Source organism: Petaurus breviceps, unplaced genomic scaffold, assembly GCF_028583685.1.
Source record: "Petaurus breviceps papuanus isolate PSGF00001 unplaced genomic scaffold, PetGlider_PUasm1.0 582, whole genome shotgun sequence".
NCBI lineage: Eukaryota > Metazoa > Chordata > Mammalia > Diprotodontia > Petauridae > Petaurus > Petaurus breviceps.
In genome coordinates this window covers 4,501,702-4,529,340 of record NW_027186390.1, presented here as the reverse complement: position 1 = coordinate 4,529,340, position 27,639 = coordinate 4,501,702, and the positions used below count along the sequence as shown (strand labels likewise).

At 37.4% G+C, this 27,639-nt stretch overlaps 1 long non-coding RNA gene across 1 annotated transcript in view; it reads left to right on the top strand.

The window, feature by feature from the left end:
- Positions 1 to 27,177, top strand: part of LOC138173507 (uncharacterized) — a 35,459-nt gene extending 8,282 nt beyond the window's left edge. Inside the window, exon 2 of the long non-coding RNA XR_011171413.1 lies at positions 27,017 to 27,177. This is a non-coding gene — a long non-coding RNA (uncharacterized lncRNA). The remainder of the gene's footprint in view (positions 1 to 27,016) is intronic.
- The last annotated feature ends 462 nt before the right edge of the window (positions 27,178 to 27,639 follow it).

Genomic DNA, 27,639 nt, shown 5'->3' with positions numbered 1-27,639 from the left:
CCAGCATATTTTCCTTCCTCCACAGTGAGTTCAGTGCCTGGCTCACAACTCTTTCCTCCCCATTTTATACCAGGTGAATTCAACATAAATACTCTCAAATACCCTAACTTCTCAGTTCCATTGATGTCCTCCACTTCACCTCAGCTACACACAGAGATTGCCATACCCTTTATCTTCCAATCAACCAGAAGTATTATACTTCCATGTTCTTGAACTCTGAAATTCCTTTATTTTATCATAATCTTTAATCAATCCTTTTTTCTCTAACCATTACAACTCCTGTCTGTTCATTGTCCTCATTATGACCTCTATTTAATTTACTCCTAGTTCCTTCCCTTCACCCTTTCACAGGCATTCTCCTCTCTTTATCTAGACTCCTTGGAAAGCCAATTCAACTCAAAAATATTTTACACTCTTGATTCCCTTGTTCTCGTCCTCAAATCACATCTTGCTAGACCCTAATTCTGGATTATTCCCACCCTCTGCCTCCTTCCCTCCTATTTTAATATTATTGCATGGAGCTAGAGGAAACCATGAAATCATTTTGATTGGGCCTATTGCAAAGATATGTGATCTAGGGGGCTGAGTCAAGATGGCAGAGTAAAAGCAGGACCTCCCAACTGCTCCGGCTTCCACCTTCCCCAATCCATGTAAAAAGGGGACTCTGAACAAACACTGGAGCTGCAGAACCCACAAAATGACACAGAGAAGCTAAATCCCTCTGAAGACAGTCCGGCAGGCTGGCAGGAATCGGCCAATGCGGTGCTCTGGGAGCCGAGCCCAGCCCCATGCCAGGGCTTTAGCCCCAGGGTGGGCCTGACCAACCGCCAGCCAGAGGGACTCCAGATCAGCAGCAGTTGTGGCCATTTCCAGAATTATCAACACATAGATGCAAAGGACAAAGTGAGAGGTCAGTGCGTCTGGACTTTGGGACCCAGTAAGTGGGAGTGCGTGGCTTTTGCCCCTGGGTGAGAAGCCACTGAGACGCTGGCACAGCCAGCAAGCGCCACATGGCAGCTTCAGCTTCCTGGACTGCAGAGTGTAGGGGGACAAAGCACCAGTCTGAGGGGTAATTGCTCTTGCTTTAACCTTCTTGGATCTGGATTGCAGTCTAGGGTGGAGGTCCTGGGGTGTGTGTCCAGCTTGCCAGAGCATGTGGAGGCCTCAGAGAGGGCATCTAATACCTCCGGCAGCTGAGAAAACCCCAGCGTTTGGGAAGAAAGCTTCTCTGTCTGGTGGCAGAGTCCTACTGTGGCAGAAAGGCCAGGGGTCAAGTGACTGAGGGGCGACATGACCAGGCAAAGAAAACAAAGCAGACAGAAGATTCCAACATTAGACTCCTATTTGGGGGACAAAAAAGAGCAAAGCATGGAACAGGAGGAAGACAGTGAAGTCAGAACTCCTGCACCAAAAGCTTCAAAGGAAAATATGAGCTGGTTACAGGCCATAGAGGACCTTAAGAAGCAGATAAGAGAAGTGGAAGAAAAATTGGGAAGAGAAATGAGAACGATGCAAGAAAATTATGAAATGAGAATCAACAGCCTGACTGAGGAAAATAATATGTTAAAAAATAGACTAACTCAAATGGCAAAAGAGGCTCAAAAAGCAATGAGGAGAAGAATGCCTTAAAAAGCCAAATTTGCCAGATGGAAAAAGAATCTCAAAATCTCAATGAGGAGAATCATTGCTTCAGAATTAGATTGGAGCAAATGGAAGCTAAAGACTTTATGAGAAATCAAGATGCTGTTAAACAGATCCAAACAAATGAAAGAATAGAAGGCAATGTGAAATATCTCATGGGAAAAACCACTGACCTGGAAAACAGATCCAGGAGAGATCATTTAAAAATTATTGGACTACCTGAAAGCCATGATCAAAGTAAGAACCTAGAAATCATCCTCCAGGAAGTTCTCAAAGAAAACTGCCCTGATGTTTTAGAACCAGAGGGCAAAATAGAGGTTGAAAGAATCCACCAATCACCTCCTGAAAAAGATCCCAAAAAGAAAACTCCTAGGAATGTTATAGCCAGGTTCCAGAATTCCCGGATTAAGGAGAGAATATTAAAAGCAGCCAGGAAGAAACAATTTGAATATTGTGGAAACACAATCAGGATAACCTAGGATCTGGCAGCTCCTACACTGAGGGATTGAAGGGCTTGGAATATGATATTCCGGAGGTCAAAGGAGCTGGGATTAAAACTCAGCAAAACTGAGTATCATGTTTCAGGGGAAAATATGGTTATTCAGTGGAATAGAGGATTTTCAAGCATTCTTGCTGAAAAAACTAGAGTTGAATAGAAAATTTGACATTCAGATACAAGAAGCAAGAGAAGCATGAGAAGGTAAACAGGGAAAAGAAATCATAAGGAACTTTTCAAAGTTGAACTATTAACATTCCTACATGGAAAAACAATAATTGTAACTTATGAAACTTTTCTCAGTAGTTGAAAGGAATAGAAATATATATGTCTGTATGGGAGGGTATATGGGCATATGAATACATATATGAATGTGTGTATATATGTTTACAGGCATACATAGATAGAGGGCACAGGACCAATTTAACAGGAAGGGATGATACTTAAAAGGTGAAATTAAGAGATGAGAGAGGAATATAATGAGAGGAGATGGAGAGAGACAGAATGGGGTAAATTATCTTGTATAGAAGAGGCAAGGGAAAATGGTTACAATGGAGGGGAAGAATAGGAAGGCAAAAGGGAATGGGTCAACTTTATTCCCGTTGAATTTCGCTTGAGGAGGGAATGAAATACACACTAAATAGGGTTATAGGGTATCTCACCCTCCAGGAGAGTAGGGGGGGGGAAGAGGATAAGAGGGGGGATGATGGAAGGGAGGGCAGGCTGGGGAGGAGGGATGTTGAAAGCACCCACTTTTGAAAAGGGACGGGATCAAAGTAGAGAATAGAGCAAGTGGGAGGTGGGACAGGAGGGAGGGAAATTTAGTCATTCTTTTACAATATATCTACTGTCTTATTGTTTTGCATTAGCCACACATGTACAACCTATACTGAACTGCTTATCCTCCCAGTAAGGGTGGGTGACAAAGGAGGAAGGGAATGAATCTGGAATTCAAAGTTTTAAAATCAAATATTCAATTTTAATACTATTTTACATGTAATTGGGAAATAAGATATACAGGCACTGGGGCATAGAGATCCACGGGAAAAGTCAAAAGGGGTATGGGAGAAAATATGGAAGAGAGCAGATTGGAGGAGGGGATATCCTGTGGGACTGCTATTTTGGGGTGGTGGGTAGGGGAAAAATGGGGAGAAAATTTGTAACTCAAAATCTGGTGGAAATGAATGATGTAAATCAGAAGTCAATAAATCATTTGAAAAAAAAAAGATATGTGGTCTAAACTCAACTGAGCCTTCACTGCAAGTAGGCAGGCATTCTCTTCTTTCTCCCTCAATTCACTATCCCACATTTCCTAGAAGTTGTTACAAACCTTCTCTTTTCTCTTCAAGCCTATGGCAGCAGCCTCTCTCCCACTACCTTCTTAGGCACAGAACTTGCCTCATACTTTACTGAAAAAAAAATTAAGGTCATTTGTTAGCAGATCCCTTTTCTCCTCTTCTCATATGACTCAGATATTTTCTTCTATTATCTCTACCTTCATTGTTGTTTTTTTTTCCTTTCCAAGGCTAAGGATTCCATCCCTTCCAGCAAATTGTCCCAATGATCATTCCCATTTGTGCTCTAATCTTCAATCTCTCACTATCTAATCACTCCTTCCCTACTTACTGAAAGAAAAGAAAAGAAAGAGTGGTCAGATAAGTAGAAGAAAAGGAGAGATCATTATCACAAAAGCAAAGAGAGTAGTAGCAAGGAAGGCCTAGTCAAATGTCAAAAACTGGAAAAAAAAGATCAAGGCAGATGATTTAGAAAAGGTCATTTAACCTGGTAATTAAGAGGTTGCTGGTGATCTTGGAGGGAACAATTTCAGTGGATAGAAGCTTTATTGTAGGAGGTTAAGAAGTGACTTGGATGATGAGGAATTAGAAACAAATATAGACAGTTCTAAATGTTTAGCAGTGGAGGGCAACAACCATATAGGACAATAGTTTAAGGGGAGAGCAGGGTCAGGAGAAGGATTTTTCCCCTTATTTTTAAGATAGGGGAGACATGAGCTTTTTGTAGGCAAAAGAGGAGCCAGGAGCAGAAAAGATTGAAAGTGAGAGGGGGAGAATGGACTGAGAGGAGGGAAAGGTGTCTACAAGTAGAGAAAGATAACAGATAAGACTGGACAGGAAGGGATTAAGGGGACAGGGGAAAGGTTTAGCCTTGGAAAGGAAGAGAGTCTCCTCATCCTCTGATGTTAAAGAAAAGGAGAAGAGGATAAATTAAAAAGAGATTTTGAGGTGAGCAAGATGCTCATGGTTGATGTCCTCAATCTTCTCAGGAGATAAAGTCATATACAGAAAGAGAGGAAACCTAGAAAATAGCAAGGTAGCATTTTGGTGGAGATGTGAATTGGTTCATCCATTATAGAAAACAATATGGAATTATACCTCAAAAGTCACCAAACTGTATGTGCCTTTTGACCCAGTGATACTACTATTAGGCATGTATCACAAAAAGGCTGAGAACAGAGGGAATATCTACAAGAATATTTATAGCAGCACTTTATGTTATTGCAAAAATTGGAGACCAAATAGGCATCCATCAATTGAAGAACGGTTGAATAAATTATAGTGTGTGAACACAATGGAATTTTATTATGATGATGTTTTTATTGTAATGATATATATAATAGATTCAGAGATATTTTAATATAACAAGATTTATATGAACTAATGCAGAGTTAAATGAACAGAACCAGGCAAAAAATTTATGCACTGACCAAAAAATAATGTTAGCGGAACTAACTTTGAAAGACCTCAGAATTATGTCCAAAGTATAGGCTTATGACTTAAAAGACTGATGATAAAAAAAAAAAATCTCACATCTTTTGGCAGAGAAATAATGGACTAGAAGTGAGAAATGAGATATTACATTCTCAGGTATGACCAAAGTATTGATTTGTTTTGCTTGATTTAACATTTTTGTTTTTGTTTAAAAAAAAAAAGTGGCAGAGGGGCAGCTAGGTGGTGCAGTGAGTAAAGCGCTGGCCCTGGAGTCAGGAGGACCCCAGTTCGGTTCCAGCCTCAGACACTTAATACACACACGCACACACACAAAAAAACTAGCCATGTAACCTTAGGCAAGTTACTTACCCCAACTGCCCTCTAAAAGGCAAAAAAAAAAAAAAAAGTGGTAGCGAAGATAGAAATAAAAAGAGAAGCATGCATCAGTAAAACATTTTTATGCACATAGAAGACAAAAAGGGGCCATACAAAATAGAGCAGTTTTGTTAACTAATACTGCATGCATGTATTTCTTTTTAAAAACTACATTAAAGTTCATAGCTTCTTGTTCAATCCTATTTTCTATTTTTTATCCTGAAATGCTTGTATTTGTTAATTATTAATTTCATGATGAAATAAAATTTTAAAAAATTGGAAGGCAAAGAAATCTCATTTGTCTGATTTCAGAGGACATCACTGACCACAACTGCTCAAACATATCAAACTACCTCAGAATTACACCATAATTACAGTCAAATTCACTCAGTCAGCATTTATTAAATGTCCACTATATTCAGTGCATTACAGATAAAACAGTAGTTTGCTTTCCATCTTTCACCTTACTGTAAGACAATGTATCTGGTGCTACTCATAAGTTTTCAAAGGAGTTGTGTTTCCTCAAAAAAGAAAACTAAACACAAAGCAATTAAAAGTTAGGAGTGGTCTAGTGTTCCATGTTTTATGGAGGTCTTCCTAGAGACATTACAGTGCAGTGGAAAAAAAACAAAAAACCCCAACAACATTAGATTTTGAGAGAGAGGATCTAGGTTTGAATCCTGATCTTCCAATTTACTAGCTGTATGTCTTTGGGCAAGTCACTAAACTCTTTATGCTTATGTTTCCTCAGCTATAAAAGTAGAGGATTTAGTTCTAATATGATCATTTTATGTCTCTTCTCATAAATCTATGATTTTACAATCCCAATAAAGCATGATATGGGGTTGATGATGACTGGAAAAATGGCTGTTCCAGAGGGCAGCTAAGTGGCGCAGTGAGTAAGAGCCCCGGCCCTGGAGTCGGGAGGACCCGGGATTGGTTCCGGCCTCAGATACTTAACACACACACACACACACACACACACACACACAAACGGGCCATGTAACCTTGGGCAAGTTATTTAACCCCAACTGCTTTTTTAAAAATGGCTGTTCCTACTTCCTACAGATGGAATCAACCAAGAAGTATCAAACATCAGGAAACATTCAGTGGGTAAAGAATCAGTGGTATTACTTGAAGGATTATAACAGGTGCATCCTGTCATGGTTCGTAGATTATAGAAACCAAAACAGGTGCTTCATTTATGGCAGGTACTAAAAATATTTTCATACTCTTGTTTATTCTGTTTGGCAGAATATCTAAAGGAGAAGAGAAACCACATTGTCACTGGGGGCTTCCACAACTTGAAATTTGATAGATGTGAATTAAAAGCTCTGGGTGTGAAGGAGGAAGTTGGGAAGCTTCCAAGCAATCATCCGAGCAAGTCTAAAGAGACACTAAAGCCACAGAAGTTACAGAATCATAGCCTTTGAGAGCTGCAAGGGACCTTAGTGACTGTCTAGTCCAACCCATACACAAAAGGAAAATATTGATCTAAAGTGCCTGAAATAGAACAAAATTAAACCTGCATTGAACCTCCAATTGTTTTTACCTTTCAGAAAACCTTGATGCTTCTTTCCCTTATTGTCATGTGTCTCAAACATGCATGTATGTGGACTCTCATTTGGGTATCTTAGCCTACAGGAAAGTAGGGGGAAAGGCACTAAGAGGGGGAATGATAGAAGGGAGGGTAGATTGGGGAGAGGGTAGTTAAAAGCAAACACTTTTGAAAAGGGACAGGGTCAAAAGAGAAAACAGAATAAATGGGGGGGGATAGAATGGGGGGAAAATAGTCTTTCACAATATAACTACTATGGAAATGTTTTGCATAACTACACGTGAATGACCTATATTAAATCACTTATCTTCCCAGTGGTTGAAGAGGGAAAATGGGAAAGAATCTGGAACTCAGAGTTTTAAAAACAAATGTTAAAAATTATTTTTCACATGCAACTGGGAAATAAGATATACAGGCAATGGGGTATAGAAATTCATCTCGCCCTACAAGAAAGTAAGGGAGGGGGGATGTAAGAGAGAACAGATTGGGGGAAGGTATGCTTGTAGCAAGTATGCTTGCTATCTTGGGTTGGGGATAGGGGAGAGATAGGGAGAAAATTTGTAACTCAAAATCTTGTGGAAATGAATATTGAAAACTAAATAAATAAAATCAAACATACATGTATGTGGGAAAGAACCTATGCCACTTTTGGAAAGGTAAAAGAAAATGAGATGCAATATGACATTGAATGCTTTCTATAAAGAGGGAACATCTGAAAATATCTGCTCAGCACAGTTTCATGGGATCATTGATTTATATCTAGAAAGGACTTTAATGTTAATCTAGTCCAACCCTCGAATTTCAAAGATAAGGAACTGAGATTAAATTTATTGCTCAAAGTCATGCAAATCAGAAATGGCAGAAGCAGGACTTGAATCTAGGACTTCTGGTTCTAAATCCATCACTCTTACTACTATGTCACAGTGTAGCTGTAATGTAGTAGAGAAAAATTATAGTATTGTGTTCAAGTTCTTGATTTTGCAGCTAACAAAGAGTAAAAAAATGGGGTACTCAGGGGACAGTACATCCAGAAATCTAGTTCAATAGTTGTTCAGTATGCCAGATTTACAAGCAAATTAATTGTAGATGTTACATTTATCAAACTGGTAGATAACAGGAAGGTAGAAATGATAGCAACATTTTAAATGACAATCAACATCCAAAAAGATCCAACAGACAAGAATAATCGGCCCAAACTGGTCCAGTAAAATAAAATTTAATAGGAATAAAGTCTGATACTTGTAAGGAAAAATCAGTTTTACAAGGACCAAGATGAGGGAGTCATAGCTAAACAAGAGTGTATGAAAAAGATCTGGGAGTTTTAGTGGACTAAAAGCTTACTATAAGTCAAGAGTGTGACATTACTTACAGCCAAAGAAAAGCTAATGTGAACTTGGGTTATGGCGAGAAGGGCAGTGTCCAGAACAAGAAAGGTATTAATTCCACTGGTTTGCCCTGTTACTCTGTCCTGGTCAGATTACATCTGAAGTATTAGATTCTGGTCATCACATTTTAGGAAAGAAACTGATAAAGTAGGGTGTCTCCTAAGGATAGGAGGCTTTCCCACTCTAACATACTGATGTGGTCATCCAGCCTCTATTTGAAGGCCTCCATGGAAGGAGAAACCAATAGATATTTCTATTCTGTGTTTCACATAGATGACCCATTCCACTTTGGAACAGCTCAGTTAGGAAGGACTAAGGATAGTTAGCTTGGAGAAGGGAAGACTTAGGGGGAATGTGGTGATAGAGGTTTTCAAGTATTATAAGGTTGCCAAATTCTTCTTGACCCTAGATGGCAATAATAAGAGGTAGAGGTGCCAGAGAGTTAGATTGAAGAATAAACTCCAGAGAAGTAGAGCTATCCCAAAGTGGAATGGACTGTTTCAGGAGTTGATGGGTATTCAAATGGAAATTTGAATGACCACTTGTCTAGAATGTTTTAGATCAGATTCTGGCTGAGATACAGGTCAGACTAGATAGTCTTCAAGGTTCCTTGTAATTTGTCTGTCTGTGATTTTATCTTGATACTTTTCTCATTTGTTAGCATTGTTAACTAAAGTATGGCCTCAGGAAACTAAAAAATATACTTATTAAAGTTAAAGCACAAAGCCTGATCTTCATGTTTTGCTCACTCTATGTAACAGGCTCAAAGTGTACCTGTACCAGACAGGTGCCAGCACTGACACTAACCATGTGTTAAGGAAACCACTGATATACCTGGTTTGTTCAGCCTCACCTTTGTCAGAGAGAAGAAAGGAGAACACAGAATTAAGGATGACGGCAAGAGTTAAGAAGCTTTGACTGTAGAACCAGCCTAGCAAAGAGAAATGTGGAGTAAATCCTGTCTTCTTTCGCAATCTCTCTCACCGTCCATAACCAATTCATTGCCAAATCCTGCTGATTGTACCATTGTCACATCTCTTGTATCCATACATCCCCTTCTCTTCTCTGACACTCCCACCACTCTGGTACAGGCTCTCATCACCTCACACTTAAACAATGGTAGTATGCTGGTTTGTCTCCTTGTCTCAAGTCTCTCCTCACTCCAGTTCATACTCCACTCAGCTAACTAAATGGCCTTCCTAAAGTGCAAGTTTGACCATGTCACCTCCCTACCCAATAAACTCCACTGGCTCCCTATTATGTCCAAGACCAAATATAAAATCAAGTGGTGTTCAAAGCTCTTCATAACCTAGCCCCTCCTGCCTTTCCAATCTTCTTATACTTTATCTCCATATATTCTGTATTCCAGTGACACTGGCCTCCTTGATCTTCCTTTCACAAGATATTCCATCTTCTGACTCAGTATTTTCATAAGCTTTCCCCTATGCCTGGGGATGCTTTTCCTCTCCATCTGTATCTCTGGCTTCCTTTATATCTTGCTAAAATCTTACCTCTTCAAGAAGCTTTTCCTTATCCTTAATATATATCCTTTAATATCTTTTGAGATTACCTCTAGGTTATCTTGCATATATCTTGTTTGTACATAGTTGTCTGCATGCTCTCTCTCACATTAAATGTAAGCTCCTTGAGGGAAGGGACCATTTTTCCTTTCTTTGTATCCTCAATACTTAGCACAGTGCCTAGCATGTAGTAGGTGCTTAATAAATGCTTGTTGACTTGATTTGACTACCTATCTCTTTAACCTGCCAGCAGCAAAGTTACTTGAGTTATAAATGATAAAATTGAAAGAAAGTCTCAGGACTAGAAGTATTTACATGTCTATATTTTTCTTTTTTGCCTTTTAGAGGGCAATTGGGGTTAAGTAACTTGCCCAAGGTTACATGGCTAGTTTTCTTTTTCGTGTGTGTGTATGGAGTGTTGAGTGTCTGAGGCCAGAACCGAACTCAGGTCCTCCTGACTCCAGGGCTAGCGCTTTACTCACTGCACCACCTACCCACCCCTACATTTCTATATTTTTCATGAGGAAGGTATATATCTATTCTTTAGATCCCAGGATTATGAACATTTCTGACTTGTACCTCCCCAGTGACACTTGACTAAATTTCCCAAATAACAAAGGATGCTGGTACTGAACCTGAAAGTAACTTTGTCATAGTTATTATTGCTCAGAGTGTGTGGGAAAGAACAATGGACTTGCAGGCAAAAGAAGTTTTCAAGTTTCAGCTTCAATTCTTTGCAGTTATATCATCCTGGAAATTTATATAACTTCTCCAAATTTCCTCATCTGCAAAATGGGTATTATACCTGCAGCATCCAGCTTACATGGATGTTTATGAGGAAATTTTTTGAAAATGATAAAGTGCTACATGAATGAAAGCCAGTATTATCTAGGAAAAAAAAAAGAAAGCATGCCAGCAACATTTGGAATGCTTTCCCTTAAATTATTTCAAAAAATAATTATGCTGAGAACATCCCAAGATCCATCTGGACAAGAAGATGTAACCTATTGTTAAATATCATATTTGCTAAAGGGTTATATTTGCTCATGGTTGAACTTCACTCAGGAAGTAAATGACTGGCTTATAGTGCTTTTTGTTATATAATTAGTAAATTTATGTACTTTTGTATCCTCTTATATTCCATATATATTTATAGCTAATAAGCAATTCTTACATTACCTAAGTGGGTCTTATTCTTATCCCTGTGGAAAGATAGCATGTAAATATATGAAGGCTCTTACATTTTTCCAAATGTTGGCCACATTTTATCAACACTTTCTTTGAAATATCTTTTCTCCCTCTGCTGTTACTTTTACCACCCTGCTACCTCAAGTCTTCATTACATCTGGACTATGATAATTTTCTAATTTGTCTTCCTGACTCTAGACTCTCCCAATTCAAGGTCATCCTGCATTTTACCACAAGACTAATCTTTTTTTTTTTTTATTTTTGGAGGGGGAAAGATAGGGCAATTGGGGTTAAGTGACTTGCCCAAGGTCACACAGCTAGTTTTTGTGTTAAGTGTCTGAGACCAGATTTGAACTCAGGTCCTCCTGACTCCAGGGCCAGTGCTCTATTCATCGTACCACATAGCTGCCCCAAGACTAATCTTTCTTAGATTCCATTTTTATGTTATCACTGCTCTGATCAAAAACATTAAAATAGTTCTTAATTTTCTTCCATGTCAGATCTAAAGTATCCTGCCTGGCTTTACATTCAACCCATACCCACAGGATCCCATACCCAAATCCAGGCACATTCTAGATAAGCATGCTAATTTTCTAATACCTCCCTACAGACATCCTTTGGGTAGCATCAAGACTGTCCATTCATACCTCCTAGGCTCATTTTCACCCACACTTTCACTTCCTTTTGCTTGGAATGCTCTCCCCAGGCTCTACCTTTTATCTAAATCCCATCCATCCTTCAAGGTACTACTTCCTCCATGAAACTTTTTCTGACTTCTCTAGCTCTCTGAACAAACTCTTTGCTCATCTTCTGAATCTGGGCATCTAAACCACATAATTTTAGTATTTAGGATCATAGGAGCATAGATTTAGACCTGAAAGGGACAGTAGAAGTCACTGAGGTCGATACCCTCATTTTAGAGATGAGGGAACAGAGGCCAACAGAGAGAGGTTAAGTGATTTGTCCAGGGTTACCCAGTCAATCAATATGAGGCAAGAGTTGAGCCCAGGTCTTTGAGTCTCTTTCTTTCTACTACTTTCTTTACTACTACTCTTTCTACTACAACATGCTGTTGCTGGGGCTCACACTTAATTCTGGACTGTCTCCCTGACACTTGCTAATTGTTTCCTGTTTTAACACTGTTTCCTTAATTAGATTATAAATTCTTTAAGGACAAAGGCCATTGCATTGCTCATAAGAAGGAACTTGAATCTAATGTTTGTTGAAATGATTTTCATTGAAGACTTCTAGATCCCCCCATAGCACCTAATAAAGTACTGAGCACACTCTGAGAATGCAATAAATACCCATTGACTGATTCAATATCTGTACCAGTGTGCAGCTAATCTCATATTAGCTTATTGTTCTTTGTTGGGGAAGAATACTTATTAGCACCATTTTCATCATATTAGAAGAAGCTTAGTATTGTCCAAAGAACACTAAAAATGAAGTATGAAGACTTTGGCTCTACTCTATGACCTGTGCCATCCTCAATGAGTAATTTCAGTTCTCTGCATTTCAGTTTCCTTATGGGCAAAATGGGGAAAATAATCCTGTATTACCTACCTTACTGTTTTTTATGAGAATCAAATATGTTAATATTTGTAAAAATTCTTTGGCAACCTTAAAGTTTTATACAAATCTAAGTTGTTAGGATGACTAGTATCACGGTGTAGTGCCAATGCAATATTCACAGTGCCTATGGCAACTGTAAATATGCTGGTGTAGTTCTCAATCACAAAATATAACACTCTCTATATAGAAGACAGAAGCAAAACATTTATTCAGACACCAGAAAACCGAATTCCCAAACCAGAAAGTTGAATCTATCAGAGTAGCAAAGAATTTAATACACCATAATATCACAGAGAGCCAAACCATCCTTTAGCCTTCCCACAAATCAATACTCACAAGCCTAGCTGTCTGTTTGCCTGCTGTCCTCTCTCTCCCCCATCATCTAGCTGCTCTGACTCCCAAATTCCTATGGGCTTTATTCCACCCTTCAGCAAATTCCTCCCACCACAGGCTCCATGTGATTACATTCAATCTATTAGGGGGCAGGGAAGATCTTCAAATTACCATTACCATTACACATGGTGATGCCTTTTCCCTCTTCAGTAGGATTTAAATAAAATGCTGCTACCTTATATGGCATGGGTTTTAAATTCTAAAAAGTAAAACTGATTAGGAAATTGCTGGAATTAGGAAATTAGGAAAAATATAATGGAATGTCACTGTGCTGTAAGAAATGAGGAACATGAAAAATTCACAGAAGTGTGTGAAGACTTATGAAGTGATACATGACAGAACCAGGAAACTAATCTACACAACGACTACAATCATATAAATGGAAAGAACAAAAATGTAAAGTTGAGCAGAGTGTAATAATTACAATGCTCAAATCTGGCCTTGGGAAGAGTTGAGAAAATGCACCTCCCTATCTTTGCAGAAGTTGGGGGGGGGGAGTCTATGGATATAAAATAATGCATATAATGTCACACTTGGTGGATATGCTGGTTGGTGTTTTTATTGAACTATTCCTTTTTTCTCTATGTTTTAATCTTTGCTTTAAGAGGTGATTAATTATGTAGGAGAATGGGACTGGTATATTTAGAATGATGATATAAAAATGATACCAATAGAAATGAAAACATAGCTGCATTCATATCGTGCTTTGAACTTCATATTAGACATTATGCTTCTTAACAAAATCTGAGACTCTGCTTGCATTTTCTCCTTTGAAGTTTATGTTAAAGTGGAAACTTTCATGAAATGAAATAATTCTTTAGCCATGCATCTAGTTATTCTTGGAGGAAAAAAAAACTTATAAAGTTCATGTCACTTAATTGTAACAGTTCACACTTACATAATATATCAAGGTTTTCAAAGTGCTTTCCTCACAACAATCCCATGAGACATCATTCAGATCTTACAGAGGAGACAAAGCCCAAGGAGGTTGAACTCAGCTACTAGCACTTTACCCAGTTAGTAAATGTCAGAGCCCAGATATGAATTGCTCTTTCTAATTTAGCACCTTTTCAATATTACAGTCTTGCCCTGCTGTTACATCAGTTATCATACATCTCAGACATAAACTACTTACAATATTTACATGAATAAAAAGATGCTAATTTGTTCCTGTATGTTTCTAAATAGCAATGCTTCTATTTAAAATCATGAATATTAGCAAAATTTCTTTTGAATGAAGTTTTCTGGAGCATAAGGCAATGGAATTGAGTTTAAATCTTTCTATAAATCATGCACCCCCTAGAAAACCCAGAAACACACTTTTAAAAGAAGAAACAATTATCCAACACATTTTCTCTATTTTTATTTTCTTCCTTAGTTTGTCAGTGTACATTTCATGTCCATAGGAACCCAGAAATGATTTAAAGGAGGTTTGCCTTTCCTGAGACTTTCTCTCTGGAATTAAGCATCCTTGTTGTGTCCTATCACACTTTCTTTTGTGGAAATGACTAAATATATAAACAACAAAACAAATTAAGTCCCTTCAGACATTGATGAGGAGGAAAAGATTTACACCTCAACTTCTTTCATAGCCAAAACACTTCAAGAACTGTGGAGGGGCTGTTATCTTTTAGTTGACACATAAATATAAGGTCTTGAGTATTTAAATGATTTATTTAAATACTTGCACACTGTGTACAGACCCTTAATGAATGTGGAAGAACCTACAGCATCATATGTGTAGGTCAGATGGAGTATAAAATAAATAAACCAAATGTTCTTAATGATGGATAAACCCCAGTGATGTAACTATTACTTTTCTGCTCAATTAAAGATCTCTTCACGTTTTTCATAAACATAGGGGTGTTATTCCTGTTGTTCTAGCCAAATCCCAACATGAGCAGCTGTATTCTCCCTTCAGTTTCAAAGGGATAGAGCATTCATGTTCTCAAGTGTGTTGTGTTGCTATGTACTGTTTAACAGCTGTTGGGGATCCCACCAGGGAGAGGTACATGTCAGTAGTGAGAGCCCCTTACATCTCTGTCACTCATGCACTGGAAGCCTGGAACTTGTGAGTTACAGAACTGACTTTGCCAATTACTTGTTGGCAAAGTTTCTGCAAAATGGAGACAATAATGAGCTCCTCATATGGATATTATAAGGTGATATGCACACTGGAAGATCTCATTTCATATTGTTCCTCCAGCTCTACAGAATCTCTGGAAGTAGAAAACTCCTCCCTCACCCAAATCTCTGAAACATTATGGAACTGGGAAAGATGATTTCTCCCACTCCCCATGCAAGCCCTGGATGACTTCCCTAAAAGATTACAACATATGAACCACAAGTCAAAGAATTAGACTAATGGGTGGTGGTGACAAAATTAAATTCATAAATATAAAAACATTAATTCTGTGTACATTACCTATCTTAGGTGCATGTGATGATTTGTTTTTTGTACAGGTTTTGAGGGTTGTCAGACAAAAGCATTCCTGTGGAATATAAAGTATTACTCTAGATTCGTGTCTTGAAATAATGTGAAAAAAGCAAACTAATTAGTATGTGCCTTAGGGATTCACAAAGCTCACAGCCAAGTGTGCTTTGTTTTGACAGCTGTCCTCACACACTTAAATGATGCCATTTCAAGGGAGATAGAATGATGTAATCTTGGTGACAGCACAATTGTCATTCTGCTAGAAAGACAAGTATTGTGATCTCAATGGAAAAGAAAAGTGATACTTTCATCTCTAAGCTTAGATCCTACTGACTTCCATAATTTCAACATTTCAAACAGGGCTGGGAGTGGAAATTACTACAAGCTGTTGAATAAAGATGACATCATCTTGCCACCCACAAAACACTATGGGTTTGACAGCTTAGAAGATGTCACAGCAATGAGAGGAGCGCAACTTCAAACCAAGTTAACAATTCTTTATTTCTAGGGGGAATTTCTTTTCTTTTTTTTTTTAACAAGACTTGCTATTTTCTCCATTTTCCCCTTAATCTGGCAACTGCTACTATACTGCAACAAAGACCACAAAATCAGGCACAGACAATAGCTCCCTCTGGATGAAAATTTTGGTTCTTTGGAGCCCTTTCCTATCACAATTTTCACAACTTGGGGGCCTTTTGTGGTTAAACTTAATGATATGTTATTTGCTTTTAAGCTCTTGGTTTTCAGTTGTCATTTTCTGTGATATAATGTTAATCACTCAGGTTTTTTTTTTGTGAGACAGCTAGTATTCATTACACATAATAACCTATATGGTCAAGCTGTCATAGATCATAAAGAGACCATTTCTAAGCTATTAATTTTGCAGCTGGTTTAGTGTGCTTTATTTGGAAGATATTTTTACCATGGTCAAATTTTCCCCTTTAAAGCATATATATCCTCTTTTAAGTGACCTATAGCTGATTTTATCTGCCACTATGGAATCTAGATTCATTGACATGGTGATGAATTCTCTTCACTGCTGCCCTAAATCAGAAGAAATAAATAGCACTCAAATAATGAAATATCCAGAATGTGAATAAGACCAGAAAATGGTTCCTGCACAGAAACCATTCTTTCAGTAAACATTTGTTGTATCTTTTGGGTGTGAAGCACTATAATAGGTGCTAGGGGAGAAACAAAGATACCCAGTCTCTGCTAGCTTGAAGCCTATAGTCTCTTATTGGGGTAAAAATCAGAGATAACTATAATACACTGTATTTAATGATAAGTCTATTAGAAAAGTACAAAACAAAGTGCTTTCTATGCGGCATCCATGGGGGAAGGCCATCATCTATTGGTGGGGCTCAGAAAAGCTGCATGGAAGAGAGCATTTGAGTTGAGTTTTCTTAATGGTGTAAAGGACTAATTCAACAGATAAAAATGTCAAGAGAGATCTTCCAGGAATAAAGAACAGAATGGGCAAAGGGCAAAGACATGGAGGTGGAAGAGCATCAGACTAGTTAATCACAATTACTTAAAGGATCAGGCTATTTCTATATGTGGTTTAGTAGGGAAATGGTTTTAGTTATATTTTAACCAGCAGTTCCACTCTGAAGCATCCACTACCTTTCTGGCTGGCCACTCATGGCCACTCATGTATTGTACTATCAACCAGTGGAGAATTAGAATATTTTGGTGATAATCTTTCAAAGTGAACCATAATTTAGGAACCCAAATAGGGGTGAGATTCCTAGTCCCCTACACTCCTACTCCTTTCCTCTACAACTCTCCCTCTTTGGTAAATGAAGATCCTGGATGATTACTTGCTATAATTCTAAACGACAAGTTAATTATTGCCTAATGTTTATTTTAGATATTTGATGTGTCACATGATTTTAGTGTTTTTGAAATTCTGAGTCTGTTGGGCCCCTTAGCTCTCACACAGATGATGCCAACTTATATGAGTTATGATTTCATATAGAGAAAATAGAAATCAAATATCAGAGCTTTAAAGCCTGAGAAGAAAATAAAAATGCCAATTCTTCTTCCACATTCTAGTTAAGGGTACATTTATAGTCTCATCTTAAGGAAGAGCTACTAAAGCTGAGCTCCATGACTTGGATGCACAGATATGTACACACATGTACTTTGCTTCATATGCATATTTTAAAAGCAAAATTTCCTCCTTTTCACAAAAATCCATTAGCTGTGACATAATTCCTTCCTCTTAAAATGCCCTACGTTATCTTTCCTGGGTGATTTGTAGCTCCACTTAATCTCTCTCCCAGGAGCACAGCCAAAATGAGTGTAACTACAAAGCAAGAAATATCTTCACTAGAACCAGTGAGCACTAAGCACCAGGGTGCTCTTAGACCTTTGAGGGATCATTTGGGAGTGAAGCTATCCAACTTCCTTCCTTTATGTCTGAGAACATAACATCTTCTTGAGAATTCTGCTGGTGTTTTGCTTGGGAAAATATTGCATCAGATTTTAACAAAAGATCCTTAAGCCAACTATTTACCTGTCCACTATGCTGTTCTTAGCTTCTGAAATATTACTGCAAATATGTCAGAAAACAAATATAACTTTTATGTTTTTCATTCATGACCTCAAATAACTTTCCACTAAAGATTTTAATCAATAAATTTAAACTATATTATAGTCACAGGTGTATTTTCTTAGGACAAGATAAAAGTAAAGGATACTTTTCCCATTTTTTAGAAGGGAACTCAAAGCCTTGCTCTACTGTTAACTGCCATCCCATTTCCATGCTCAGAACTGCATTTTCCCTTCCAAGTTGCAATCATATTGCTTGCAGCTGGCAACATAGGCCTGCCCCTCCCCAACCCAACTTGGTTAGGAGTTGGGCTCCAATCAGAAATACATGTACGAAATTCCCTAAAATCTCAACATTTTCAAGTACTATGTCATGCTTATGGGAAGGAGAGAAAAAGAATACAAAGTGTTAGGAAGGAAAAGAAGGAAAATTAGTAACTACCACATGATATTAATCAGCCATTAAATTGAAGGAGAGATGGGGGAGGGAGAGGTAGAGAGTGTCAGAGAGTCTATTGGCTATGCCTTGTAACATTCATTCAGTGGGTTGGCAGGTCACAGGGTGAATATTTCAAACCTTGAATTATGACTCAAGATTTGTTTTTTTATTTTACCTTTTTTCACCAATATCTGGTCCCATTTTTCTTGCTCTCCTAGTAGACCAAAATGAACAAATCAGACATTCTAACTTCATATGGTGAGCTCGGAGAATATACCATGAAATGATCAAAACAATAAGTACAAAAACTAAACACTATGGTGATTACAAAGAGGTCAGCCACCCCAAGGGCCCCACTTCCAATCCAGGGAATATTGTTTAGTTAGCTATAAAGGAGGCGGTCCTACTTACACAGAAAGACAAAGGTAGAAACTGGATTAGCACAGGGACTTCTGTAAAACTATCCCTTTTAAGAGATGCAATATGGCACAGAAGAGCCTGGGCCTGGTCATGGAAGAGAGCTAATTGTGTACTTCCCAATCATGGTGTTGTCTATTGAGGCCTAGAGGCCTCATAAAGCAGCCTTAACAACTGACTACTGAATAAGCTCTAAGCAAACCAAGCCAGAGAGAGAGAGAAACATATGAGGGGAGAAAATAAGACTTCAAGAGGCCAAAGAGCTTGCCAAGTAAAGGAATGAGGCAGTAACTGCAAGGTTAACCTTAAGCACAGGGAAGGGATCTTTTGAGTCAGAGGAGGAAACTGTCTTTCTCCATGCCTGTTTATCAGATAGGATGACATAAGCTTTGTTAATCACACGAATGTGTCAGCTATACCAATCTGTGGGCTAACTTGGGCTCACATTTATTATCTATAGTTAGGATAAGACAAGACATCTGTAACTCATTATATCTATGCTTTTCTTTCTCCCCCTAGTTTCCTAATAAAGTTCCTTTTGAAAAATGCCGACTTTGCATGAGCTAGATTAAGGAATAAGAGGGTTTATCCATGTATAGACAGAAAAATTAGGGGGATTAGAACATCTCTAGGGGAACTGGTAGAACTACAGCTATTAGAAAGGGGGAAACCCACAAGAAAGTCCCATGGCCAGTTGTTATTGCTGTGTATTTCCTGCTTTGGGATATCCCCTCACAAATACTTCCTGAAAAGTTGGTTATAAAACTCATTTATGTAAATTGAATCACATTTTCCCAACTAACTTGCATTATAAAACTGGAGATGTGTTCTGAAACACTTTTGGCATCAAGCCATGATAAACATCACACTTAAGAACTAGACAAACCTTTTAAAAGCACACATTTAAAGAGGAAAAATGAATCTGAAAGAACATAAATATGCAGAATAGTTATAAAATAACAATGAAATTTAAAATATATCAGAAATTATGTTTCCTTTAATTAACTAACTGGTGAGAAAGAAGAATCCAGGATGTAACCTGGCCCTTCATATTTAGATTTTAATTTTGTTTCCAGCAAGGAAAATGTTTCCTGCTAAAAACATGACACTACATTCACTAAATGGCATATATGCATAATCTTTTGACATAGGACACCTATGTTTTTCTTATTTTTTTCCCAGAGTTTATAAGCTAAAACTCACTATCTAGAATATAATAGCCTATTCTTTGCTATATTTGATACCAGGCTTAAAAATAGTTCCAGACCCATTGATTGAGAAGTAGCTAAATAAATACATGAATGCAATGGAATATTTACTAGGCTTTAAGAAACAGTGATTACTGTAAAACGATCAGCTCTGAATGACTTAGCTATTTTCAGCAATACAATGAATGCAAGACAACTCTGAAGAACTTATAATGAAAAATGCTATCCATCCCCAAAGAAAGAACTGATGGTGTATGAATACAGATTGAAGCAGACTGTTTTTTTAACTTTCCATATTTTTCTTGATATTTTTGTCTATGTTTTCTTTCACAAGATGGCTATTATGAATATGTTTTGCATGACTACACATGTATAACCTATACAGAATTGCTTGCCTTCTCAATGAGGAAGTGGGGAGGAAGGAAGGGAGAGAATTTGAAACTCAAAATTTTAAAAACAAATGTTAAAATGTGTTTTTTATGTAACTGGGGAAAAATTAAATACTAAATAAGAAAAAAAAACAACGATTATGAAGAATTCAGAGAAGCACAAGAAGATGTGTATGAACTGATGCATAGTGAAGTAAATAGAACAAGGAAAATTACATATATAAGGATTACAATACTATAAATGGAGCAAAAAAAAACCCAAAACCTGAACAATACATAATTAAATTGATGAAGGTTGGCCATTGAGAAAAGTTGAGAAAATATTCATCCCTCCACCCTTTGAAGAGATGGGGGACTATGGGTATAGAATATTGTATATTCTGTCAAACATAGCTGTTGTGTAGTTCTGTTGAACTGTTTTTTCTTTTTTTTCATCTTTATTGCAAGAAAGAATTCACTAGGTAGGAGAGTAGGGAGAGATATGATCAGAAAGAAATTAATGTAAAAATAAAACTTCAATAGAGATAAGATAATTTTAAAAATAATGTCTGCTCCTGGATATAAAAGAACAAGGCAGGTGGGAATATGATAGATGTCTCCAAGTATTTGAAAGGCTGTCATGTAGAAGAGAGATTAGACCAGTTATTTTTGGCCCTAGAAGAAAGGACTAAGAGAAATGACAAAAATTTTGGGGAAACCAGATATTGACATGATATAATGGGGAAAAAACTTCCAGGTTATAGTTATGTAAAAGTAGAATGAGCTGTCGTAGAAAGAAATGAGCCACTCTTCCCTCAAAGCTTTAGTTGACCGCTTTTTGGAGATGCTATTGAAGAATTTTTGTTTAGTATGTGTTGGACTACATGCCTTCTGAGATTCTTGGTAAGAAGACAGTTTTAGGATCTTAAAACAGTGTCTAAGACCAAAAAGAAAAACATAGATAGCTATTGAATTCAGTGGTTTGGAGTAGAGTTATTCCTTATGTCTATGGTTTGTAGAGACAGGAGGCAGAGGAGAAGAGATGAAGTATTAGTTCTTTCTATTTGAGGTTACAGCTTAAGTGTTTTTACTTTGTGTATCAGCAAGCACCCCAGCATCCCTAGGGTGGCTGCCAACACAGGTTCTTGGATCTGCTTTGACAAAGGAAAGCAACTCAAAATGGGTTAACAAGCTTACTTTAATCAGTCAAACATATATCGTTTACCTAGCTCAGGGGAAAAAAGGTCAGTGCCCCAAACTTCAGAGTATACAGACAGAATTATCAAGACAGAGAAACAGATCAGGTAGACAGGTTTCCAAACTGTCCAACCATTACATCCATACCAAATCAACATCTGGGTTTTTCAAAGCTGGGGGGCTCTCAACAATGGCTTCCCAGAGTCTCATCTGATCAAATCACAGAACACTTCTCAAAGGGAGCCCCAAAACAAAGCCTCAAATTAGGATTTATATAGCCTTCTCCTGGCTCAGAGAATGTAACAACCTTCTGGACCCACTGGCCAATCAAAAAATATCTACTGAAAAACAAGCCTTCCACCCCAGGATCCAGGTGCATTTTAGCCTAGCGGCAGGGAAGATCTTAAAAATTTATATTCCCATTACACTTTGACAGCTGAAAAAAGATTTCACATGGAAGCTGTGTGTCTTTCAAATGACCAGGCATAAGGTAGACTCAGACTTACTAGAATAGTCACTGAGTAACATATAGTCCAGAAAATACAAAGATTCTCACATAACTTCAGGAGGCCAAGTAAATACTAACTTACTTCCCCACCTTCTACACCAACACAAGGAAAGAGAAATGTAAACATGAAGCAGTGATAAGCCAGGAAACTCATTGTCAACATTTAATAGAAGTTTAATTACAATATACTTTCAATTGCTAGGAGAAGGATGCTTGGAAGTGATAAAGGGCTGGACTGTCACTAGATGACTTAGAAAGTCCATTTCCAACTTGTGAACACAATGATTCTATGGTTCAGGAGTAAGAGTAGAGCTACTTGTGGGCTTATATATTGTTGTTTTTCTGAAGATACCAAGAAGTGATCAAGTCTTTTTATCTATTTAATCTTCTAAGAGGGGCGGCCAGATGGTGCAGTGAGTAAGAGTGCCGGCCCTGGCGTCAGTAGACCCAGGATCGGTTCCGGCCTCAGATACTTGGCACCCACACAAAAGTAACTGGCCGTGTAACCTTGAGCAAATTACTTAACCCCAATTGCTTAAAAAAAATCTTCTAAGAAAGAAATAAGTTGCTTTGGGGTCAGATAATTAAGTTTTGAAAAATTTTTTAAAGTGAGGTACTTGAGACTTTTTTTGTGGGAGAAGATAAAAAAAAAAAAATTTCCAGAGAGATCACAGAATTCACCAAAAGAAAAGTTTAGAAGAGCAATATGTCACCAGTTTGCATAAGGTTTAAAGATGAAAGAAAATGAATGGATTGGGTTAAAAGGTTCCTTCTAACTTTAAAATTGAATAATTCTATGAAGAATAAGGTGTGATAAGAACTTGTTTTAAGTTGAAGGTCATGAACATGCAACCAAATGGAGTGATGAGCTAAACCCAGTGAGTTTAAACTGAGACTATCTCAAATCCATTCTGGAGCCTGACTTACCTTACATGATTCCTTACACCAGAGTGTCAAACACAAGGCCTATGCTTTCAAGGACCCACAACACTCCCAAAAGCAGCTAAACCAGATTAAAATGTAACTGAAAAATACCAAACAAAATAAATAAAGATATAATAAAACATAATGTTAACATGTGTTTTTCTAAGTCAACATGACCCCACAGACATCCTCATGTGTGATTTACTGGCCTCCTGTTTTTATTTGTGTTTGGCTTACATTGTTGAGAAACAGTAGATAACCAATCAGATCACTTTTCTACATTGTCAATATGTCATGACATTTAAGAATCTACTGTATATTCTGAAGTGAGTTGAATATTCACATTAGATAATATTTATAGAATGTGGAACTAAGAGAACCTTTGTAACAGTTCCCGGAAACAAAGTTTAATAATAGATGTTCAAGGTTTATTTTGATAATACTTTGTATAGCATCAGAAGTTTTGCTTTTGAACTAAAATAGAAAAAGTTTCGCTTGTACATCTGTGTGATGATACCTTAAGGATTCTGGGACTTCACTTGAGTTCCAAATTCTGATTTTCTTTTCAAAGGCACAGAGAAAAGTTAAGGCCTTCAAAACTGTGTATTTGAGGGGGAAAACTGTAATAGGGAGGGTCTTGCAGCAAATATTTCTTATCTGTTTTCACATAAAGACAAATAGCTCTGTATATTACATTGGCTTTGTAAAATCACAGTTTACTAGTTTCTATTTTTAGAAATCTTTTAATTTATCCACTTTGTCTCCATTAAAACAAGACATAGTCAAAGAGATATTTGTACTATATGTATTTCTCCCTGAAAATAATTTGGAAATGTTGGGAAGAGCATTATCTTTAAAAATCAAATGGAAAGATTACATTTAGAAAGTCATTACTACAGCCCACTATACTACTTCCTATGAAGAAAATTTATACTTCAAGGATCTGTGGGGGGTGTGTGTGTGTGTGTGTGACATATGTGTAAGTGTTCCTGTTTCTCATGAAGAGGTGGCCCTTCTCCTTGCCAGGACAAACTCCTCTACAGACATAAGTGATCCTATTACACCCATCTTCTACAGCAGATTGCCTCTTCTGTCACCTCCATTCTCTCACTAATCTTCAATATCTCTCTGTCTACTAGCTGCTTCCCTACAGCCTACAAACATCCCTATGCCTTCCCATCCTCAAAAAACTCTCACTTTATTAAATTACTATTGTCCAAGGCTCTGACCTGGGTTCTATTCTCTTTTCCCTACATATTATTTTGCTTGGTGATCCCATCGGCTCTCATGAATTCAACTATATTTCTATGCAGATGATTCTCTGTTCTGTTCCTCTAATCCTAACCTCTCTCCTGGTCTCGTCTCAGATCCCACTGACCATTGAAATGTTTGTTCCACTGACATCTTAAACTCAATATATTTTTTAAAAATGAACTCATCTTCCCTGGCCTTCCCTCCAATTCTCCTCTCTTCCTAACTTCCTATTACTGTTGAGGCTACCACCATCCTCCCAGTCAGTGTAACCTGAGAACCTTCATTCTTTCTCCTCTCTCGTATTCAATCTGTTGCCAAGTCCTGCCAGCCCTACCTTCTCTCATATGTACCCCTTCTCTCCTCTGACAAGGCTACCGCCCTGGTGCAGGTCCTCTTCATCTCATGCCCGGATGACTACAATAGCCTTCTGGTCAGTTTCCTTGTTTCGATTGCTCTCTATTGCAGCCAATCTTACATTCAGCTATTGAAGTAATCTTCCTAAAATGCAAATCCGACTATGTCATCATGTCCAGTGTCCAGTGGTCTCTACTGTTTCCAGTATCAAATATTGTCATAACCTTTATAACCTGACCTCTTCCTGCCTTTCCAATCTTCTTATACTCTACTCCCCTCCATATAGTCCATGATCCAGTGACACTGGTCTCTTTGCTGTGCCTTGAACAAAACACTACATACCCCAACTCTGCATATTTTCACTGGTTGTTCATCTCTGCCTTCTGACTTCCTTCAATTTCTTTTAAGTCTTAGCTAAAACCCCAACTTTTACAATGAGGTTTTCCTAGTTCATCATAATGCTAGTGCCTTCCCTCTGAGATAATCTTCAATTTAACATATGTATATATATGTACATATACATATATTTATCATCCATATACACATGTGTGTACATGTATATGTGTCTTATTTGTACATAGTTGTTTATATGTTATCTTTTCCACTGGAACACAAGCTCCTTGAAAGTAGGGGTATTTTTACCTTTTTTGTATCCCCAGTACCTGGCACATAGTAGGTACTTATGGAGAACTTTTCTGTGCAAAATCCAAATGGAAAATGAAAGTCTGTAGATATTGAGGTTACCAGATGTTTCTTCTGATTTGTTTTATTCATATTATTGTACTTATTCCATTGGGTCTTTAGACGGTAGAAATGTTTTTATAAGATCAATAGTCACTAAAAAAGGAATTGGCTAACTAGTCCACATAGGAAAAACCAAGTGGATGAAGGATACATAATTCCCAGACTATTACATGCAGTCAGGGGGATGAGCATTCCTTTCAGTTAATTCATTATTTTGGGAAGACACTGCAGGTGGACAATATGCTGGACAGAGAATTGAATAGAATGAGATAAATCTGGACCACATCCAACCACATGGAACTTTTCATTATCCCAAGTTGTTCTCTGCTGCCAGAGCTCTTCCTTTTAACATGAATATTCAAATTCTGGTGCTTTGTGACATGATTAAAAAAGAAATAAACCTTAGGTTACCCAAAGGTCAATGGAAAGGTGCATAATGAGTGTAAGTAGATGATATATTACATGGTATATAAATCATATATAACGATGTTACCTTGTGAGCAAGAAGAGTTTTAAAAGACATCATCATGGAACACTAATACACTGTTGGTGGAGTTATAAACTGATCCAACCTTTCTGGAGAACATTTTGGAAGTATGCTCAAAGGGCTATAAAACTGCATATCCTTTGACCCAGCAATACCACTACTATGTCTGTATCTCAAAGAGATCAATGAAAAGGAAAAATGACATATTGTACAAAACTATTTATAGCAAATCTTTTTTGTGGAAGTTGATGCCCATCAATTGGGGAATGGCTGAACAAGCTGTGGTATATGATTGTGATGGAATGCTATTGGGTTATAACAACAAACAGGATGGTTTCAGAAAAACCTGGGAAGACTCATATGAATGCAAAGAGATGTATGCAGAACCAGGAGAACATTATACACAGTAACAGCAATATTATAAGGATGACCAACTGTGAAAGACTTAGTTACTCTGATTAAGACAATTCCAAATGACCCATAATAAAAAAAAATGTTATCCACCTCCAGAGAAATAGCAAGCTGATGAACTATGATTGAATATTGAAACCTACTTTTTTCATTTTCTTTATTTTTCTTGGTTTTTACTTTTGTGTGTATGCATTTTCTTTTGCAACATGCCGAATATGGAAATATGTTTTGCATGACTTTACACTGTATAATCAATATATGGCTTGCCTTCTCAAAGGTAGGGAAGGGATGGGAGGGAGAGTGAGAGTTTGGAACTCAAAATTTTAAAAAATGAATGCTAAAAAATTTAATGTAGTTGGAAAATATTTAATGAAACAAATAAAATGTGTTTTAAAATACATTATTATGGACATATATGACAAGTAAAAGATGTGCTGGTTATATAACAAGAGCAAGGATACGCTCTTGTTATATGGATATATTGATATAATATGGACATATTGAGCATGGCACTTATATTCCTTAAAGGCCAAATACATAGAGAATTTGAACTCTATGATCAGTAGGTCTGCTGTGAAGAATTTATGGAAGGACATGGACAAGAACTACAAAGGATGCAAAGGCATGGAAGAATTTCAATTTGCACAAATGGGGAAAATACTCACACTAAATGAGATCAGAACTCTAAGTAGAAAAATAAGATTCGGAGAAAGCTTGAAATCCTCTAGATTAACCTGCAAGAAATTACTAATAAGAAATTGTTCTTGTTGAACTATGCAGATTAAATTTATGGTTTAACATAAAAATGAAGCTTACGACAGGCTTATTAACAGAAGCATGTCCTTTTTCTCACAGGAAACCCCAGATGTCTAGTAAATATTCCTAATTACAAAGTAAAGAAGAAAGTTAACTTCTTAGAAGAAATTCAGTGGCTTCAAGAAGAGTTTAACTATAACTTCTGGGAGTTAATCATTCAATGACACACTTCCTTTCTTAAATAAAGGCTGTCTATTTGACATCTGGTGTTGGAGCTCCTACGTTTATGGGGGAGTTTAGTTCCTGAAAAGAGCACATTAGTTACATAGGATGAGTCATACAACCACACCTCAGTCAACTCTCCAATAGCACAAATATAGGACCCACAATCACTTAATACATTTCAATTTAACAAATAACTATTCCATCAATATTGAGAACAAAATTGTTCTGAGATAGAGAATAGGAAGAAAAAAAGGTGAAGAGGCCTCTTAAATGAAATACACATGATAACCATAATATGCCAATCTTCTGCAAAATCAACAGCACTAAGTACTATACTTTTATTTGACTACCACATTTATTTGACTACTGATATGCCTAATTTATTAAAAGAGAGTGTCTTTCTATTAAGAAAGAATTACGTTGGGGGGAGGGAGGGTGGAGCCAAGATGGTGGAGTGAAAACAGGAACTTGCTTAAACTTTTTCCCCCCAAATCTCC